Raw genomic sequence first — 21852 nt, forward strand, 5'->3', positions numbered from 1 at the left:
ACTCAGGGTCTGCACTTACTGGTCACTCGGCAGAGTGAGGAAACTTAAATGGTAGAGGACCATGTTTCTTCATGGAGAAGCTCATTTCTGTTAACCAGACCTCTGATAGGAAGGGAGCAGTATGTTCCTGCCTTTGGAATTGAGTCATGTCAGTAGGAGGACAGGGAGAATGAAGAGAATATTGAAAGCTTTTTTCAACATTAAGTCTTCAAACACATCATAACCAAACTTGTACAGATGCCAGCCACTCCTTTTGGCAGCCTGCATGATGCCTTGTCGTATTCTACAGCCGATTTGTTGACTCTAATAAGCAATTTGGGAATATAGTAAGAAGAAAAGAGAAATAAAAAATTGAGCGCACAGTGCCAGTTACTATAGTGGGACACACATTCTTTCATTATTACTTTTTTTAATGTAGCTGATCATAGGTTGCATCCAGCTGTTTCTTCAAAAGCAACCACGGGTGTGAGTAGCTCCGTATTTATTTCAAGCTGGTTGGGTAAATACTTGGTTTCTTTTCTATGTAAATATCACTTGTGATATCCTGGGTAGATTCCAACATGCAGCCAAGCAGATGAAATGAGATGTCAAGGAACACTTTTTTTTTTCCCCCAATTTTTTTTTTCTTACTATCACTTATACTTTATGTTTCAACTTAATAGCAACAACAATCTGGGCCTCTCCAAATTCTTCAGTCTTAAAAAAACCTGGGAGGACACTACAATGCATAAGCCAGCTATTCAGTGTGGGTTAAAACACAGATCAATTCAAAGTTCAGCAACTTTCAGGATATTCAGTTTGCTCATCTAAACCTTCTAATATTCTAGGATTTTCACCTTTTTTTTCTAGTAAGAAATGAAATAAACTGTTCTTGTCAACACACTAAGGAACCATAAAGGATCCTTACACAGCCACTATATTCTCTCACATGAACCACATTTATGCTACTACATTCTTGGACATGAACAACCAAAGTGCTTACATCAAATATCCCTAAGATCCCATGGAATTTGACAGGTTTATTTTTTTAAGGTAAGAAAATAAAAGGCAAAAGAAAAGCAACTATGATTACTAAGCAAAGAAAAGACAAGGTCCCCTTCAGAGATCTTTAGACACAAAGTCCCAGCAGTAGATGTCATCTTTTCAGGGTTTGCCGTACAATATCCATAAGCCTTTTCTTTGCAAACAGATCTTTGGGGCCCTTGTGTCCAACTTCTTCTACTTGGAGAAATAAATTTTTCTCACAGCCAGTGAACTGATAGTTCATCACCTCTTTTCAGCCATATAGCTGCATGCTGGGACCTACACTGCCTGCAAACGATCTGTTTTTGGTTGAAAGGGAAGAAACAAAGCCATCTAAGGTCCTCAGCTGGCTTTTACTTAAATGAAATGAACTTACAGCCTGCAGCTATGACTCTTGCTTGAGGTCTTCCCCAAGCCCTGCCTGTCTGGGAACAGGCAGCATTTCACTGCAGGAGTAGCAGCCTGCTCCATGACCTCCTCCGACGCCATGGATGCTCCTGCCTCTCTCTGAATTTTCAGGTGCAAGAACTGGGTACTGCTTCCTTCTGAGCTATGACTACAGAGTCATGGTATCAAGAAGCAGCCTCCTTTCTCCTGTATGCATCACAGGTAGCACATGCCTCATGTGAGATAAGGCAAAAGGAAGTCTTAGTCTTAATTGAATCATAGAATGGTTTGGGTTGGAAGGGACCTTAAAGATCATCTACTTCAACCCGCCCTGCAATTTTCTTTCAGATGCTTTTGAAGAGCATTTTGCAACCTCTGTTCCCTTTACAGATGATGGGAGCATGTTGGGTGGCAATCGCAGAAATGTTAATCAATGCATCTGAAAGAGATGGATAAAGCACTTTGGTATGAACACACAACTTGAAGGAGTTTCTGATCAACTTCACTATGGTCAATACTGATATCTACACCTTCCCCAATGTCCTTTGACCCTTCCTCCTTGCCATCTTCACTGTCTAATGCCACACTACTCTGAGACACACAAAAATAAAAAAAGAACAACTCCTCCTGCTTCCACCACTGCCTTTCCTCTTCTATCAAACTCATGGGTTTTGTTTTTGGTGGCTGAGTATGGAGCACACAGTAGCTACAAGACACCCATCCCTGCTGGAGCAATTTTTCATCATTCTTTTCTCAACAAAAGCAGGTATATCTCAAACAGCTGCCTTTAACAGAAAAAGAAAGAGAGCTGAAAACTTAGAATCATAAAAGTATGCTGAGTTGGAAGGGACCCATCAGGATCATCGAGTCCAACTCCTGTCCCTGTGTAGGGCACCCCAAGAATCACACCATATGCTTGAGAGTATCATCCAAATGTTTCTTGAAGTCAGGCAGGCTTGGCACTGGGGAGCTCCCCACTTCCCTGGGGAGCTTGTTTCAGTGCTCAACCACCCTCAAGGTGAAAAACCTTTTCCTGATATCCAACCTAAACATTCCCTGATTCAGCTTCTTGCCATTTCCCCGAGTTCTGCCATTGGACACAGGAGTGAAGAGGTCAGTACTTGCCCCATCTCTGACCATCCACTGACCACTGCAGTTGCTCCTCTTGGGCCAGCTCACAAATTTTTGGCATGCCCAGCAGGTGACTGGCAATGGCTGGCTGCCAGTCATCAGATGAACTGTCTAAATAGGCAGGCTGCCCGTTCTGGCCATCAAGTCTAGACTCGAGTCCCAGTATAGCCAGCAGCTCTTACTGAGTCTGCCAATCAACACATTATGAACACAGCAAGAACTGTGGTCTTGTAGTGGGTACAAGAGAGGGAGCACAGGGCAATATTGAAGGTATAAACATAGGGAAGAGAGACAGACACAACCCTAACTGGCTTGCTTTTGCTTTTTGTGCATCCCTGTTCTAAAAGATTTAGGGCAAACCAAACCATATACTTTGACTATTTGTCAGTGTCACCACAAGCTACTGCAATATATTAGAGCTACTGCAAAAGATGGGAATATAACATCCCTTCCCCTAGGGGGAACACACAGTGAGTGTCACTAACAATCACCCAAGTCTTGGGAAACTTTGCATGCCTCTACATCCTTATTCTAAAAGCTCTGGTACTATGTAAAAAACTCAAGCTTTGTTCGGTAGATAACAAAGAAAATAGGTTCACTGCACAACCAAGAAACCAGATCTAAAAGTCTGACTCAAGGGGTAAAGAAACTTACTTGGAGAGATCTGCATTATTTTCTGCACCTCTTGAGATTTCCTTAAAGCCCTGACTCGTGTTGATGCTTCCAGATGGACCTAGTTCCAGTCCTGACAAGACTAACACACTCCTGCTGATGGGTGGGTATTGTGGTAAAAGTCTAATGCAGCTTCTGGAGGAGTGTTCAAGAGGTAAGAAAAGAGGTTTGGGTTCATCTGTGCTCCACTTCTTCCTCCATTTCCTCACCATCCTTCTTCTAATTCTTTTGCAGTCTGCAAATCCCAGATCCTCCCTTAAAACAAAATTCCCATTTCAAGTCTTATTTCTGTGTTACACCCACTATGCCAAATTCACATCAACACTTCAGCCCACCAACACCCCAAGCGAAGCAAACTCTAGTATAATTAAATGCTGCCTCCCACCCTGGCTTCAACAGCTGATTCTTCTTCGTCTGCGTGGCTCTCGCTTTGCATTTACTGATATTCTCCTCGCCCATCAAATTCCTAAGCAAATTAAAAATTGCAAAGATTAACAGATACAAAAAAGTTTTATTTACTTAAGGACTCACTTAATTTTTTCCAACTAAGCCCTAAGGTCTCAGACAATAATCAGCAGCTTGCTGTTGACACTTGGTATGATGGCATGAGAGTCAGTGGAGGGCAGCAGCCAAGGAAACCAGCTGCCCACTGCTCACATCAGACTGCCTAAGGTGCCCACTGAAAGAAAACGACCTCCACTGACAGCATGTTGGTAGGGATTTTGAGAAATTACTGGGGGGGCGGGGAGAGGAAATCTAGTGCAGGTAGCAAAGCATGAAATGGATTGCATGTAAGTGTAGTCCAACAGTGTGCAAAGTTAAAATCATCAGGAAAGGGTAAAAGCTACTAAAACCTTTTTCCTCGTTCTTTTGAGAGAAAGGTGGATTGATTGCACTTGGTATGACACTGAATCTGCTAACTAGAATATGTTCAGAACATTATACAACCTGCAGACTTTGTGGGTTAAGGTACTTCAGAAGGTTACACAGAATTGGCATATTTGAGAAGCTTTACATAGATGTATCTTGTGAATACCTGCAGGAGGAGAACTATGATGAGAAACAATGTGCAAATCTGTTTAGCTAAGTGAGAGGTCAGAGTTGTAACACAGACATCTAGGTTAATGATTGTCTCCATTTGCTAAATGTCATTTCCATGCTTTATGTCAAAGTTCAGCCAGACAGTTCAGAACACCATTAAAGACCATTATAATGTCATGATATTTGATAGGAAGTGATTTGTAGCAGCAGCTTCTGAAATTAATTTCTAAATTCTCAGCTGGCTCACTTGTATGATTTGACAGGCACTCATCACTTCAATAATGATTAACAGATAAACCTAAGGTACAGTGGCTGGACTTCTAAGATATAAGCTGGAATTCTTGCTTATATGCAGGTCTAAGGAAGGTTAATGAGTCACAAATATACAGTATGTAAAACTAGAAATGTTCTGTGTTGCAGACAATGCCCTGCCCCAGACACCAAAAGACTGCAAATAGATAATATTAAGGGGGTTTATCCTTCACGTGTACCTTAGGATTAAGAAATGTGACCATAATACTGCACGCACCCACATCTTGTGCATTTGACTTAGCCCTAGGGTGTTTTCATAAACTAATTTCATATCAGATATTGGAAAAAGAAGGATTAACTGAAATTCTGTCAAAGGAGTATAAACAGACAACTTAATGCTAACTAATCTTTCCTTCTCCTCTTACTATGTGTTCATTGCTGTCAGAATTTGAGTTTTCCAGTTTATGGAAGTTATATATAGGCAAAAATGAAAGACTGACTTTTGAAGTCTGATGACTACACTACTGAAAAAAAATAATTCTAAACATTTGTTCTGAAGACAACCCCTTACAACAGGTATAAATCTCTGCTGTATAAGAGATGAGGCACTTGGAAAAGAACCTACAAGATTTCTGTAGAAGAAAAAACATGTATTTAAAGTCTTTTGATAAAAATATTTTTTTAATCTCAAATTGCTTTTTGCACTGCTAATTTGTTCCTCATTTGATATTCACAAAACTTGGCTAGTTGAAGTAGATGGGTTAGTTTTATTTTTTTTATATAGCTGGTTTCCTTAGGAAATATGCCCAAATTGAGAAATTGAGCAGGCACTTCTTCATTAGACTTCTACCATATAATGTCAGAATGAACAAATGTTCCAATTAAAAATATTAGATATAGGTGTAACCTTTTTATTCTGCATTAACATCTATGTTAGCACTGACACTATTTCAAATTTATCTTGGTGTTATTATGATCAGAACTGAATTTCTAGAACTGCACAATATTCCCCTGCCTCAGTAACTGTGAGAAGACACTGTTGCTGATGGAAAATTCACTCAGACTTTTATTGGAGCCTTTGATGAGTAAAAAATGCTGTTGTGTAGGAAGAGAAAAGTGACCACAAAATCACAAATTCCAAAGGCTGGCAGTAATGCAAGTCCCAGAGAGGGAATTTCTCCAGAAAACATGATGAAATTTATGTTGGGTGGCAGGAACTACTCAGAAAGGCACTTAGACCAGCCATGGAGGTACATAACTATCATTACTCTTTCTAGTAATATCAGTAACCCAGATTTAAGGATGATGGTTATCCTTAGCTTTCAGTACAACAAGATCTAATGAATTCTTTATCATTTATCACCTTTTTACTATGAGAAACATAGATTTACAAAGTCTTCACTAACAGTAACACTAATTTTAACTAGATAAGAAACATGAGTACTGGTGCATGTTAGGATGATTTTTTTGTCTCAAATAAAATGGCCTTTGTACCAAAGTGATCATACTTGTTCTCCCTTGGTCTCAGGTGCACCACTTCTCCTCCCTTTTAGCCTCAGGCTTTTGCTCCCTGTCTCTTTTACAAGCACTAGACCCTGAGTTCCCCTGAGGACCCTGTTCACCACAGCTACTGGCCAGCCCAATACAGAAAAGGCCACTGCCTGTTTACCTGGGCACCTCAGTGCAAGAAGCAAATTAGCCCAAAGCCTGCAGGTGCAGTGGCATCTCTGACTTCACCCATCACACCAAAATGATGCACAGCCCCTCAGTGTCCAGGATCACTGATAATCAGGCATCCTCAGTGGTGCAGATAGACCAGCTGGCCCAAACCAGGGCAAGATGCCAGCAGGTCTGCTAATTCCATCAGGAAAAAACAGAAGTGCTCCAGCAGATATTTTCTGCCCCTTAACAGATATTCTCCAGACCTGGAGAACCATGGGGAGACAACACAAACAACAGGTTTTTCCTTTTAACTTTGCTCATGGTGTCCATCGAGAGAGTGTAACTTAAGAGTATTTTATTTCAGACATAAAATTTAGTGGCTCAGCTTGTCCAGCAAGCTTCCAGCTGCAGCACTCTTAAACGTTGGTATTGTTTCTGGAGTAAAGTTCCTACAAAACCAAAAAGTATGAACGCATTTGCACACAGAGGTGTATTTTGCACTACAGGAGAAATCGAATCCTCCAGGAGCCAGAGTTCTCATAAAGCCAGGAGAGAGGAGAGATTCTGAGTTAAAAATGTGATGCTGAGCCCTGTGGAGTACAGCACAGGTACACTAACTGTCTATTTTCTAGGTAAAGTAGCAGGTAAATGAATTGCATGCTGCAATTTTGTTTTAGCCTTCAATACATGTATAGTGCTTAAGCCCTGGCAGGGCTAATTTCCTTTCAGTTTTTTAACTTGTATATCAGCATGCACAAGTACTTTTTAAAAAAAGCTGCTGATCTATAGATTAATAGATTTACAGATTAATAATAATATTAATAATAATTTATAGATTAATTATAGATTTATAAGTATGTGGTCATGAAGCTGAAAGGGGTATGGAGACATCACTCACATCCACATATCTTTGCCAAACAGGACAATGCATCACCAACCGCAGCAGGACTACAGGTCACTGCTACTCAGGGAGAAGGAAAACCTTGTTCTTTCTATTAACCCCTCCTCCATCTATTACCCACCCATCTGGCATTTACCAAAAAGAAGTGTTCCAGCAGTTGCTAACAGAAGGAAGAAGACCAGAAGCTTGTATCCACATGTGACCCTCTGTCTCTCAAACATCGTGTCTCCTCTGCAGGAGCATGGCCATATCATTCACCAGTTCTGTATTACTGCTGGCCTAACAGGGGAAGGAGACAAGCAAATTCACTAAAACTAAGTCTGACAGAGTCTTTATCAAATTACTCAGAATAACAAGTGAATAACAGGGATTATGAAAGGACAGACACTGTTGCGTGAGACCATTCATATGACTTGTGTTCCCCAGTGATGCAAGAAGCAAATGAACTGAGGACTATTGACAATGTATGATTCCTATCTGGCTGCCTGCAATACAATTTAGAGAATGCTTCCAGAGACAGGCTGAGCCAGAGATAAAAAGTGACATGAGACAGCTGGGGAAGAAAGCGAAACAGTCTAGGTTGATTTTCTTTTTGCACTTTTCCCCCCTAGAGAAATGAAAACAAACTGATTGTTAAAGGCTTATCAAATGGGTCTCTTTCTTCCAGTGGTAGTGCTTATTCCCCTGGAGAATCAGAGAAGTTTTCTGCATGACTAAGGCTGTCTGGAAGCATAGCTCCTCAAAGCCACACATGCATCACCTGACACTACAGAGTATCTTTCCCCACTGGCCAGATATGGGCTGGCATGAACATCAGTTGAAACCCAGGCCTGTACTCTTCACCGAACTCAAGGTAACTACAGAGACCTAAATCGCTATTGTTCCTCCTAAACGTGCAGTAACTAAATGGGATGGAGTCCTAGGCTCTGGTGATGGGATTTAGGGGCTGTTTGACATCCCAAAACATTACCCAGTCTCTATGCCAGGAGAACACTAATACTGACAAGGCTGAAGGCTTTTGCAACACTTTTCGATCTGCAGATCCAGAAGCATGCTGTGCAAGTGTCTAAATCTTACCTCTGTTTTACAGATGGGATAAAAGAGTGTTAAGCACAGAGAGGAGTATTTCAGTGGTAGTTAAAATCTCTTGTGCATGGGTCACACAAGTGAAACGGTCACTCACTGGTCATATCAAAGGAACAGAGGCCCCACTAACCCTCAGGATTCCAATACACACAGCTGTCGGTCCACCTGTCTTGTGTTTCTCATGTCTGACAAAACCAAGTTCCTTCAAACTCAAAATAATTTATAGTCAAGTGATAAACACACCGAGTGGCAAGAGATAGGGAACAAGTGATAAACAGTTCCGATTAGAAGATGACCCAGGTGAGCAAAGGAGCAATGTTACCATCTTCCAACATGGAACAGAACAAGAAGCAGCATCCTGGCATACACAAAAAAACTGTGGCACCTACTCTGAATCTGGATGGAAACCTCCTCAGGAATAGATGCTGCTGCTTTCACTGACCTAGATTCTCTATCAGATGTTAGGAAGGGAGAGTTTTAAGTGCACATATTCTCCCAGCTTTCTTTGCACAAAATCCTTCGTGGGACAAGCCCAGGAAGAACTATGCTTTGCATGAAAGAAGTCCAATGCACTACATGTTACACCAGTAAAATATTGGTAGATTTAGTATTTTCTAGTGTAAGACAATACTAAATGAATGCCTTAACCTTTCTCCAAAAAGGCAACTTCTTTATAAAGTTCATGAATACTTCTAGCCATTAGGGATCTCTTGATTATTGCTAAAAGCCTACTTAACTCTATTTTATCTAGCTAAAAACTTCCACTAATTAGGCATTTTAAATCTTTTCACTGTACTCCAGATAACAGAAATGAAAACTAAGAACCAATAGACTATTTTCCAAAATGTTCTTCCCATCTGCCTTCATACATTTTGATGGAAATTTTTTACATAAAATGTGATTAATTTGTTATTTAATTAGTCTAAACAGACAACATAGCAGTTTGCTAAGCCAGTTATCCCTGAAAGAGATCTAGTTCTTTTTTCATTAAGAAAAGATGACAGCCAAAGCAAAAGTCACAGCAGCAGTTCAAGTGACTAAAAAGACAAAAAAAGCAGGCCAAGCTCATTAGAAGCATTACCATAAGCAAGTTAAAACAAAGCTTTCTCTGGCCTAAAGACAGAATCACATTTGCTTATAAGCTTCAAATCTGAGTGTCCATCTTGATATTAAATACTTGGTATCAAAACCAGCAAGATTCCTTCCTCCCAAAAAAACCCGACAGTCTTACAGACTGACTTAGCAGATGGAGTTTCTAGACATTGCCCTCTCTTTTAACTCAGGCTAATTAAAACAAAAACAACAACACTTCTTTCTTCTTACACTGATTACATAAAAGGTTATGGAATACTGTGAAACACAGGCCACACAAATATCTGAAACAGAATCTGTATTCATTCCCACTTCTCTCAAAATTTTCCAATTGTGACTTTCTTTAGTATCTAACATTATTAGCAGCAAAAAAAATCTCAGCCTCATCTTTCTCCCTAAGACTTCTCGTTTGCTATAGAATTTGCCTGAGCTCTGTCTTACTGCTCCCATAATGTTTCCAGTCTTGCTGAGCTACTGAGCTACTGTAACTCTAAGCATCACGTGCAATCGTTAGCTCTGCAATTTCTGAAGAATGTTAAATCTTGGAAACTGAGTAGGAAAATAGAGCAGAAATATCCCACCAGTTCCCATTTATGTTTTAAAGTCAATAAGCACGTTACAGGTTTCCCACAATGGATCTGTTCAGGAGTTTCAAAGGGGTCCTCTGCATTCCCAAGTGCTACATAGCAGGTCAGGTTTCTTCTAAATTGCCCAAACACCTCATAACAGCACTGCAAAACACTGCAAGGATGTGCTCCAGAGCACATCAAAACTTGGCACAACTTGAGTGCATTTGGAGTGAGGCTCCTGACACAAATGTGCAGGACTAGCTTTAAGCTCCATTTGCTTCACTTCAAATTTCCTCCATTCCTCATGTTCAATCGTTTCAGTGTCTCTTTAAAAAGATTTACTCTCAGGCATTTTTAAAAGGTATTAACCTATGTTCCCAGAAAGCAAATGTGCTCATATATTGTTTCACACTAGAAAAAAAAAAAAAATCTCTTTTGCCAGTTACCAACCCTTCCTTCTCTGCATTATGCTGTAGGGTTCAGTGGCCCCTGCAAGCATCCAGCAAAATTTCAAGCCCTTGCTAAAGCAATTTTTGCAATCACTTCCTCCAGCAAAGTATTTTCCAAAAAATAAACCCAACAAAACACGTAAGCCCCAACTTTCTCCTGAGCTATCACCAAGGACAGGCACTGAAATCACGCCACACTGACACAATACTATAGAAAATCACACAATACCAATACATGCAATAGACTACTTCCCTTATCAACACTGGGATATTGGTTCTTCTCAAACTCAATAAGAAAGACTGCAAATCCACAAATCACATCCCAGAGCCTTTCAGAGTAATGCACCAGATCACACTTGCTCATTTTTGTCAGTATGATGAGCTTACGCTCTCAGTTGAACTGCCTGTAGGCAGTAATAACAAGAGAATCTATAGAAAATGATATACTGATAAAGGAAACATAGAAGTAACCTTTAAGAAGGCTTTTCTTTGGACAATTTGTACTTTTTATTTACAATTATTATTTACTTGCCAGACTTCTGAAATAGTCATCTGATCTTCCAAAACAATCAAGACAGTTTTTTTTAGATAATGCCATTTAAAATGCAAAAAAATATTTTTCAGGTATTGAAAAGAGTAATTTGTCATTACTTCAAAGTGCTTTGGGATTTCTCTCTTCAGTTTTTCCTTACCGAAGCTTTCCTCTTCCACCACTTCTTCTGATGCCCTGTTTTTACCTATTTTTGCCTGTGCTATTGGAAAAGTGCAAAAGATTTTAAATGGAATTGTTCATGAAGGGCACATGCCTTTCCAAATCTCTTTGCGTTCTGAAGGTTCTCTTTGTTTCCAGTTTCTGTAGTTTGGTTTTCACTTTAAAAGCAAAATGATTATTTTTTCATAAAAAGCATAAACTGTTCAATTGTTTTCACAAATGTGTTTTGGAGGTAGGTGTAGGAACAACATAACTGAGGTTCCTTTTAACTCTGCAACTGAAGATCTGCATTTAACCTTTGCAAACTTTTCTCTCTCTTTTAAAAACAAACAAACAAACAAACAAACAAAGATAAAAACATTTGCACAGAAGGTAAGTAAACTATAAGCCATGATCAAATGTGTCACAACAAATTCCTTGAGGGTTTTTTTCAGGGAAACAAAGGCCTTTCCAGTAGTCACTGACTGTTCAGAGACTTGTAGTATTTGGCTGTCAGACACACCTCCCATTGTGTGCTCCAGACTGGCTTCCTAGGACACTAATGGATATCAGTTGCTGTAGCCTTTCCTTTGAAACTCAAACCCTACTTGTAAGCCTTGACTATTTCAGACTTACTATTTTTAAACTCTTTTCAGGGCCCAGCAGAATCTTATACCTTCTAGACTCTGGATGAAGAGTTTAGTGAGTATGCATTATTCTGTACAGAAGCTAAAAATACAACCTTAGGAGGACTCAAACTAAACTGTTTCACACTGTCTGTTGTCTTTCCAGTGCATTTTGCTTCTAGTTAGAGAATAGACCATTTTCCAAATACCCCAAAAGCCTGCACAAACATTATTAAGATCACTTTGATGAAGGGACCTTAAGTAGAAACTAGATGGGATCTTAGTAATGGAATGAGTTAGCATGGGTTATGAAAAGGAGGTCTTGCTTGACCAACCTGATCTCTTTCTATGACCATGTGACCCACCTTTTGGATGAGGGGAAGTCTCTGGATGATGTCTACCTGGACTTTGGTATGGCTTTTGACAATGTCTCCCACAGCATTCTCCTGGAGAAGCTGGTGAATCATGGCATAGACAAATGTACTCTTCACTGGGTGGATGGGCATGTCCAGAGACCTGTGGTAAATAGGGCTCAAATCTAGTTGGTGGCCTGTCACCAGTGGTGTCCCCCAGGGCTCAGTTTCTTCAATATCTTTATCAATTATCTGGATGAGGGGATTGAGTGCACCCTCAGTAAGTTTGCAGATGACACCAAATTGGGTGGGAGTGTGAATCTGCTTGAGGGTAGAAAGGTTTTGTAGAGGGACCTGGACAGGCTGGATAGATGGGCTGAGTCTACTGCATGAAGTTCAATAAGGGCAAGTGCCAGGTCCTGCATTTTAGTCACAACAACCCCAGGCAATGCTACAGGCTTGGGGAAGAGTGGTTGGAAAGCTCCCCAGGAGAAAAGGATCTGGGGGTGCTGGTTGACAGCCAGATGAACATGAGCCTGCAGTGTGCCCAGGTAGCCAAGGAGGCCAACAGCATCCTAGTCTGTATCAGGAATATTGTGGCCAGCAGGAGTAGGGAAGTGATCGTGCCCCTGTACTCAGCACTGGTGAGGCTGCACCTCGAGCACTGTGTGCACTTCTGGGCCCCTCACTACAGGAAGGACATTGAGGTGCTGGAGTGTGTCCAGAGGAGAGCTACCAAGCTGGCGTATTGTCTAGAGAACAAGCCATAGAAGGAGCAGCTGAGAGAACTGGGGATGTTTAGTTTGGAGAAGTGGAGGCTGAGGGGAGACCTCATTGCCCTCTACAGCTACCTGAAAGGAGGTTGTAGGGAGGTGGGTGTTGGCCTCTTCTCCCAAGTAAATAACAACAGGACCAGAGGAAATGGCCTGAAGTTGCAACAGGGGAGGTTCAGATATTAGGAAGAATTTCTATACTAGAAGAATGGTCAGGCAGCAGAACAGCCTACCCAGGGAGGTGGTCGACTCACCATCCCATGAGGTATTAAAGAAATGCATAGATGAGGCACTTCAGGCCACGTTCTAGTAGCTGAGGTTGTGAGATTTTTTTTTTAGATTATTTTTGGTGGGGGGTGGTGCTGTTGTTTTGTTGGTTTTGTTTCGTCTTGTGTTGATGGTTGGGCTCTGTGATCTCAGAGGTCCTTTCCGACCATGATGATTCTGTGAAAGCAGCAATAACTTGTGGATTAACCATTCAGGAGTCAACTGGAGACTTTCTGTCATCTGCAGGGTAACTTAGTGACAGCCAGCACTGAGAAACACAACTATCTTGTCTTACTGAATCTGAGCAGCTCCATTCAAGTGCTGGCCAGAGAAGACTGTATTCTTCAGGGTGACTGATCAGAAATGAACAAATGGGGCAGTGTGACGGGAGCTGAACTCTCTGGCTGCAAAGGGAAAGATAACACACTGAAAGAAATAATTTTGAATTGCTCAGGTCACCAAACTCTAAATTAAATGTGTCCAAATTACAAAAACACCCCAAACAATCAAAAAACCCCAAATAAAACCAACCCCCCCAAAAAAGTATCACATTTAATACTCCATTAAAAAACTCCAGTCAATGGTCTATAAAATAATAAAAAAAGTTAAAGAGAACAAATGGAAATATAATCAGTCCCACATATAGCTGGTATGCCTTAATTTAAAACACATTGTTTTGTTTTCAAAGTTCTGGAGAAAGGAAACAGAATAGCTAAATACACATTGCCTATGTTATGAAAAGGTCTTAATATATTTATACGAATATAACTAAATTAATAAAATGTCCATATACACGTGCACAATTAATACCTTCATACCTACAGTTGATACAGTTCAGAAATATATTTCAAAACTTAAGAGATCTTGTCTGGGTCTCTAAAGCAATCCACCTCACAACAGAAAGTCTATAGAAAGAGACACTGCAAAGTGGACCAGCTATTACCTTGCACTGAGGAATAATGAGAATTACTAAAACTGTGAGTTGCACATGGTACAGAGGCAGTTGAATGGGCAAACATTATACTCTGAAAAAGATACAGACAAATCCACGGAGATTAACTATGAAACAGAACTGTAAAAAACCCCATGTCAGACTTAAGGTTTTTATGAAAAACACCATTGACATGTGGAACAATTCTTTTTTTTTGCCACAAAGCATGATCTGCAGCCAGAAGTTCATAAAAAGAGGTGCATGGGTAATAAGAACCACCACGCTTGCATGAGACAATTGGACTTCAATGAGCCCATAATCTAGAAACCATAGTGTTCCACAACCTGAAGACCAGTAACTCAAAACAGTGTTGTAGGTTGAATCTGTCAATGCAGTGGTGCTTGCTCCTGGTCTCCCGGACAGCAGGGAACCCCAGAAAGCCTGGCCAGGCTGGGGGCAGCCCCATGGAGGGCACAGCCAGGGCTGTGGTAGCCGAGCTCCCTGGGGCAGTGCTGAACACTGGTGAAGAAGGAGCAAGATGCTATGTCAAAAGGCAACAGCCACTTGCCAAGAGGTGCCCTGCTGCCTTTCCCATCTCAAGCATAACAAGGAAATGGGAGATTTTTAGATTAGGCTAAAAAGCATAAAAAAGCTGATCTAGTGCAGAGGTTAGTTGGTTCCCAACAGTGTTCGCCAGCTGAAGGGCAGGGGAGGACCTGAGCACCACAGCCAGGAGGTAGCTGCAGGATTCAGTCTACTTTAAAGAAGAAGGGGGAAAAAAAACCACAAAAAAGCCTTTAAAGCCTTTTTAAATTTTTTTGTGGTTTTCTGCAGAGTTGGCACATTGACCAAATCCGACCACTGTAACAACTTCAGCTATCCATGTCTCAAGGGGAAACTGTTCTTTTAGTTAAGTTGTACACAATTAACAAATTACAGACTTCAAGGTTGTTTATTTTTAGGTTTTTTTCCTCTCTTTTCTGAGAGAGTAACAATTCATCACTAGAATATTAAATATTTTGTAGGACAAAGTGGAGGTTGGAGAATTCAATATTTGTAATTAGACATATATAACTGCTTTCATTAGAAGGATAAATCTAATAAAATGCAGTGAACTTTTTTTTTTCCTCATTAAAATAATTCATACAAATTTAAAGGCAAAATTTCTGTGATGATAAAGGTTTGGAGGAAGGGGCAGGAAAACATAGGCTGCATTTAGAGTAGGATGAAGCGATAATATTTGACATTTTGGATATTTCCAACCAGAACCTCAGCAGAAATAGGCAAGGATCAGCTTCATGAGTTTGAGGAAGCTTGTTTCAGGAAAGTAGCCTGAATTACATGCAGGCAGCATCATGCATGAAAAGGCAGCATTATCTCTAATTCTGAACAATAATTTCTTCCTGGGAAGCCCAATTTACATTGCAGTGGTGGGGAATACTATTATTCACTTTTACAAAAGGGAAAACCGAGACACCGGGGGCTAAAATAGATGCAATATTTTACATTCAAAAAATTAACAGACCTTGCTCAGCAGCCTGTGATCAGCTCAATCTAGTTGCTTCCTAATACTTTTCATGCTTTATTTTAACCAAGCTGGGTTCTTTAATTAAAAAACTAAAAGCACATATCCATAAATCTTGATTACTGGAAAGAGAGAATTTTTCCCGGAACAGAACTGCTACTACTTTACACACATCTCATGTTAAGGGGATATTAGAAAAATCCAGGACTGATGATAATTAGTGCTATATTTTGCCCCAATTTTTTTACTCTGCCTTGGTGATTGGATTAATTTTACATTTCTGGTCTAAGGGTTCCTTATTTTTCTTAATACTTGGACACTGTGGACATGCAATGATATGGTACTTGTTTCCTGCTCAGGAGCCTTATACAGCAACAAAGACTGCTTTGCTTGTAATAAAAATCATTACTTATTTCAGAATTATTTAAATTTTTTTCAGCATCCAAAGGAAATCAGCATCTCATTGTTATTTCCTGCTCACCCCAAAAGTGCCTGGAAAAAAAAAAAAAAAAAAAGAAACATGAAACCCCTCCATTTGCCAAAGTAAAGTTTTTAGAGTGGTAAGAATGACTCGAAACATAGTGCCTAAAAATATTCAGACTAGTTATTCTGCCAAAGTTAAAGGAAATGTCAGCAGGATCTTCGAGACCGCAAAATGAAAACCCATTTTCACGTCATTCTTTTATGTATTTTTACCTTCTCATCTACCTAGGTACATGTTGCAGCTGGAATTCAGCCCTCAACAAGCACTTATCGTGCAAATGTTACACAATTGCACTTCTGAACATGGTGGAGTTTTGCCACGGACTGTGACAATGTAAAATGAAGCCATTAATAGGAATGTGAGATACAATGGTGCATTTCTGGTTGTCGTCAACCTCATCCTAAGTGTAACTAGTAAAATGACAGAAATATTTTTTCCTGCTTATGATTAACTCTGCTTACATTCTGAAACAGTCTACTGCAATACATCAAGACTCCATCAAAATGGATTTGTGACTAATCAGTAAACTGTACCACATCTAAGCTCAGTGCAAGAGGGAACTTCATCTTCTGCATCCTTTTTAAACGTAACTGCAGCAATGAAACAAAGCTAATTGTATAGTTGGCATCATCCTTCAGTTAGTGCTGGAAAAGAGCTTATTCTCCATTTCTTCAAATTTGTTGTCCAGCTTTTATAAATTAAATTAATTAACAGGTTTTCATCTTGTCAACTATTGGGAAATGGCTGGGAAGCATGAAATGAGATTTCATACCTAGCCAACTGGATTGGTTGTTCTCCTACATTTTGAAACATCAGAATGACTGCTGTTTTGTGTCTTTTTCCTACATAACGAAGTAAAGTTAGGCATGAATTGTATGTTGCTGCCTGAACACACATAAAATAATCTGGTCTTTGTATGAATGGACAATGAACATAATCTAATATATATGTTAAAATATTATTGTATTTTTTAACTTGTTTGTATATAGTGAGAAGGCTTTTATCAGTTGGAGACATACTGGAGAACTGCACTAAAAGCTGAATAGGAAATGCACTTTAAAGTTTGCCATCACATAAACATTTTGTCCTAGAAAAGAATCCACCAGTTTGCAAAGGTATACACTGGGACGCGGCCTTCTACAGCATTACCTATTGAGGCTTTTGGTTGTTCAGTGCTTTCCTGAGTGGGAAAGCATATGAAAATACCCAAATATTTAACAGAATCACAGAATCACTTTGGTTGGAAGGGACTTTAATGATCATCTAGATCCAAGGCCCTCTGCATTGGCAGGGACACCTCCCAATAAATTAGGTTGCTCAGAGCCCCATGCAACCTGGCCTTGAACGCTTCCAGGGATGGGGCATCCACAACTTCCCTGGACAACCTGTTTCAGTGCTTCACCACCCTCACACTAAAGGATTTCTTCCTCATGTCTACCCTAAATCTCCCCTCTTCTAGTTTTAATCCATTACCTCTTGTTCTCTTGTTACAAGCAAGATTTCTCATATTTCTTTCCAGATGACAGCAATGTGTTCAAAAGTCACCTCCAATTCAGTACCTTTAAAAAGGCATCTCTGTAATTTGTTATTTTACCAGTATTCAAAGATATTTATATCAGTAACTGTCTTTGAATTATAATTCCAGGATAAGGTAACTTTGTGTCAATTTTAAGATTACCAAGCAGGTATTATTTCTTTACTTTCAAATGTATTTTTCCTAAATGAATGCACATGCCGCAAAAAACACCTCTAATTTTTTTAATTCCCTGATAATATTATGATGATCACTGGTTAAGAGAGACTGTTACTGAAAAACGAATCCTCATTAATAACTTTTCAGAGTCTATAATTAAGCTTGAATGTTTGTAATCATAGACCTCACCTTCCTCCTACTGAAGGCAGGGCAGGAGCAAGGCCAGGAGTCCAGATTGCCCTCCAGAGGGAAACGTCAGCACTTGGAACTGAAGACCCTGTAATCTTCCCTTCTTCACATTGGGCTTCTTCAGAAATTATACCCAGAAGCCTGCTAAGATCTATAAGGCTCCCCAGTCATAAAGGGTCAGCAATGAAAGCTTTATACAGGAGAGCCAGGTTCAACCACCCCTCAGAAGATGGTCGGGAATGGCATGGCAACAGAGAACTGACGGATGTGGCTACTGACCACTGGGCCATTATGCTTTGCATGCCACTGAACAAGAAGAACAGGCTCTTAAAAATCATTGAATGGCCACACAGACACTGAGAGGGGAAGAAAAGAGTGTGGAAAGGAGTGTGGAAAGCAGTATTTGACCCAAGGCAGAGCTGAGCCCCAAAGACACCTGCCCACACCCTGCACCACAGGGAACTTCCAAGGCATTTCCAGGCTGAATGCATGCTTATAACTTACCAGCAGTTGAATCTGGCCCCTTCATCTTCCATATTACACTGCTTTACCTTTGCTTTCTCTTCCTCATAGTATTGCACATCTCCTTCTGTTCTTTATGACACTCAACATTCTCCTGACAACTCAATCATTTGGAAAGTATCTCAATGCATGCAATTAGAACATCCGAAATCCAGTGCACATGTTACCCCTGCAGAGCTATTGTAAAAGTGCAACAAAGTCAACATTTTTACTTGTACCTGCTGCTACATCCTTGTATTTAGTTCCTTGTTTGAGAGAGAGATTTTCAATACTCAAAAACATCTTGTGTGAGCCACAAAAGTCAGAGCAATGCTTTGGTAGGCATGCCAAGTATTATTTTACTAAAAACTTGAAGAAGGTGAGGAAGGAATCCCTGGCTGGCAGGTTGTTCCAAACTCCTATATCTTGCCTGTGGCTCCCACCCAGCAGCCAAAATTCATATGGACTAACAAGCAGACCTCACATTCCCTCAAGCAGCCACTCTGTTGCTAACCTGGAAATACAAAAATATGGCTGGTTTCTTGGTCTCTCCCCTCAGCCTTCCTCTCTTGCTGTTCACTCTCTAGCAGCTCATGTATGTTTTTGCATTACAAGGGCCTTCCCTTCTAATTGCAGAAGTGTCAGCAAGGATGGGAGAAATTTCTCATTAGCCTCCAGGGAAAGGAGGGAGTCAGATCAGAATTATTTTCCCAAACTGGATATAAAGGGAGGAAAGTTCACAGAATTATTTAATTTTTTAATTACAAAAAGTGGGATCCCAGGGATAGGGTCTCTTTAATACCAAGAGATCTTTGCAGCTACTTTTTCTACTGACAGCCAGAGCTACGCTGTCTGTTGCCTCCAGAATGACAAATAACTACCAGTTATTCACTGAGCCCTATTTTCTATGAACAGTAGAAAGAAGTTGATGGGCACAGACAGCAGAGATGGAAATAACAGCAACAAACAAGCTCAAGGTACAGTCTCTAACGGCATGCCCTGTAACAGTTTTAATTTATTACACTTGCGAGAGAGAGACTACATCCTTTAAAGCTGTGTTTATAGAAAAGCAGGAATATGTTTCATAGTGACCCAGAACAGTCAGTTCCTTGAGTATGCCTAACTTCTGTTTTTGCTGTCCATCCAACAGCAAAAATTAATATCCAAGACTTTGAAGCTGCTGCATCTGGCAGGACAGGACACAGAAGAGAGAATTATCCTCCCATTACCTACACTTAAGCATATGCAGTGCAATAACGTTTCAGCTTCTGCTCACTTCAGCAGTTGTGATTCTCCCTACGTTAGTGGGATAACATATCACTGCTCCCTCGTCACAACACAGATGCTGTGATGCATCTGGTAAGAGTTCACATTGGCGCTTGTAAATCCCGTGTTACGACTGCAGCAGTAGAAAACAGTGTTTAATGTTAATGCTGCTTTCCTGGAATGCAGTTAGAAGGCATTAAGAGAGAGCATCTCTAGCAGCACTACAGAATCTTTGTCAAAACACTGTCAAGACATAAAAAATATATGCAATGCTGAAGGAAATGTGTCCCATCTCAGTTACTAAAACAACTATGGATAATCAAAGCAGATCGTTAAATCAATCAGTAGTTTACTTTTCATTTGTGAGCTCTCAGCATATCTGTCTGTCCAAGGAAACACTGTTCTGGTTGTATCCACATCCTTATGCAGCCACACAGCACTGCATTGCTTGGGATTTCAGCAGCACTGGTAAACATTGAGTAAACATTTGTATTTACTCACAAATTTTAGAAGCACAACTATTTATTACTGTAAGCTTCTCCATTGCCCAATTTCTTTTTTAAAATCTGCATTTTGGGACTCAGCCATTTAAAACCACATTTTAAAGTCATTATAAATGTAAGGATAAATTAAAACATCAATAAGAAAAGCAAACCTCCCCCTATCTAATCCAGATAAATATTGTGCAGAGATACATTTGTCACAAGTTCAAAAAACTGAAACTTAAGATTTTTGTCATGTTTGCTGCATCTCAGCATCCAATATTGAAAGATACTCCTTAATCCTGTGATTAAATCAGACACTAATGTTACGAACTGAAAGAACTGCACTACAAGGACAGCGATGCACAACACAAGGAATGAAGTCATCTTATTGTAATATCATGCATGACAGAGATATGTGTACCACCAGTACAAATGATAAGAAATAAAGCAAGAAGCAGATTTACCTGGAGTAGTTACTGTGTTCTATTCCTGATGTGTTTCATACTCCTTTCAGGATAAACACCCCTAAAGTATACTTCCCGCTTTGTACTAATATTTTATTCAAGACATGTGTGTTCTTCATTAAGTGAAGGTTTTCAAATGGAAGGCAGAGGGTGAGGGGAGCAGAAATCCCCCCATTCCCAGCTCTCACAACTGAACTCTTATAATGAGGGTGGACAGAAGGATTCTGCTGAAGGGAAGGCGCAGTGTATGCAGCTCTTCTCAGCAGCACTTCTCTCCCCAGCAAATGCAGCTTGCTCGTGGTGGAACAGCCTGCAGTGGAATAACAAGAGAATTTCTCAAGTGCTAGTGTAAGCGAAGGAGGGGGTGTGAGGGAAAGCTAGGGAGGGAAAACGTTTAGGAAGCTGCTTCTCTCTTCAGCTAAGGCATGCTGTATGTCCCTCTTTCACTGGGGTCTTGTGAGGATAGGCACACTGAAGATTTTAAGGCTCTAAGATACTATGTGAGATCCAACACAGCCAGTTGGCTAAAATAAACAAGGTTAGGGAAGGCAAAATATTAAGTTTCCAATAGCAACATCAACACCTCCCTGTTGTAGCTCCTGTAACGTGGTGTACATTTTTGAGACAAAGAGCAATATAGTGTGAGAGAACATCTTTGGCCTTAAATCTAAATGCAAAATCAGTCTTGCTCTACTACCCCTCCTCAAGACTCATTTGCCACTTCTTAAGTTTTGTTTGGTTTTACAGATATCATTTTGCCCACTGTATTTTTTAATATTTTCTCTTCTCTGATGGTGAACAAACAACTAAGACATTAACCCTTGCAGGTGGTTAGACAGTCCTGTTTACAGCCCATTGCCAGATGGTAACTTTAACTGATGAAAAACTATTTTGGGCATACAAACCACCAGAAAATCCACGTAACACGTCCTAGAAGGAGAAAATCCGACTCTTTTCAGATCCATGTGAGGCTCCTCCAGCCATCATGCAACTGGAGTGTGAAAGACCTGCTGAGTGAGCCTCCTGCTTTGTGCAGCAGGGCAATTCACCTGGCATCCCCCCCTGCAGCTCTTTGACAGCTCCAGAGGGGAGCTGACATTCCAGTGTGAAGCGCTGGCTCTCCCCTCTGGCCCTGCCTGCCATATCCCTGGAGCTGGATCCCAGGCATCCTCTGCACGAAAACTCACAGACAGACCCAGCACAGGACTGCGAATGGCACCTTGTGCAGTAAACAATAGGAGCCAAAATGTTTGCTTTCATACATATACTGCTAACAGATGGCAGATTATTTTTTTTTAAAGGATTCTTACTCTTAAATTACTACAGCCTCTTGTCCTTG

The 21852-nt window shown here is 40.4% G+C and overlaps 1 protein-coding gene across 6 annotated transcripts in view; it reads right to left on the reverse strand.

Annotated features, from left to right (window-relative positions):
* Nucleotides 1–21852, reverse strand: part of MYRIP (myosin VIIA and Rab interacting protein) — a 233052-nt gene that overhangs the window by 75441 nt on the left and 135759 nt on the right. Inside the window, exon 1 of one of the 6 annotated variants that reach the window (XM_051612086.1) lies at nt 20514–20548. The exons of the other annotated variants lie outside the window; for them this stretch is intronic. The gene's annotated coding sequence lies outside the window, so the exon portion shown is untranslated. Of the gene's footprint in view, nt 1–20513; nt 20549–21852 lie in introns of those variants that run through there. 6 annotated transcript variants of the gene reach the window in all.

This window comes from Apus apus, chromosome 2, assembly GCF_020740795.1.
Source record: "Apus apus isolate bApuApu2 chromosome 2, bApuApu2.pri.cur, whole genome shotgun sequence".
In the NCBI taxonomy this organism is placed as follows: Eukaryota; Metazoa; Chordata; class Aves; order Apodiformes; family Apodidae; genus Apus; species Apus apus.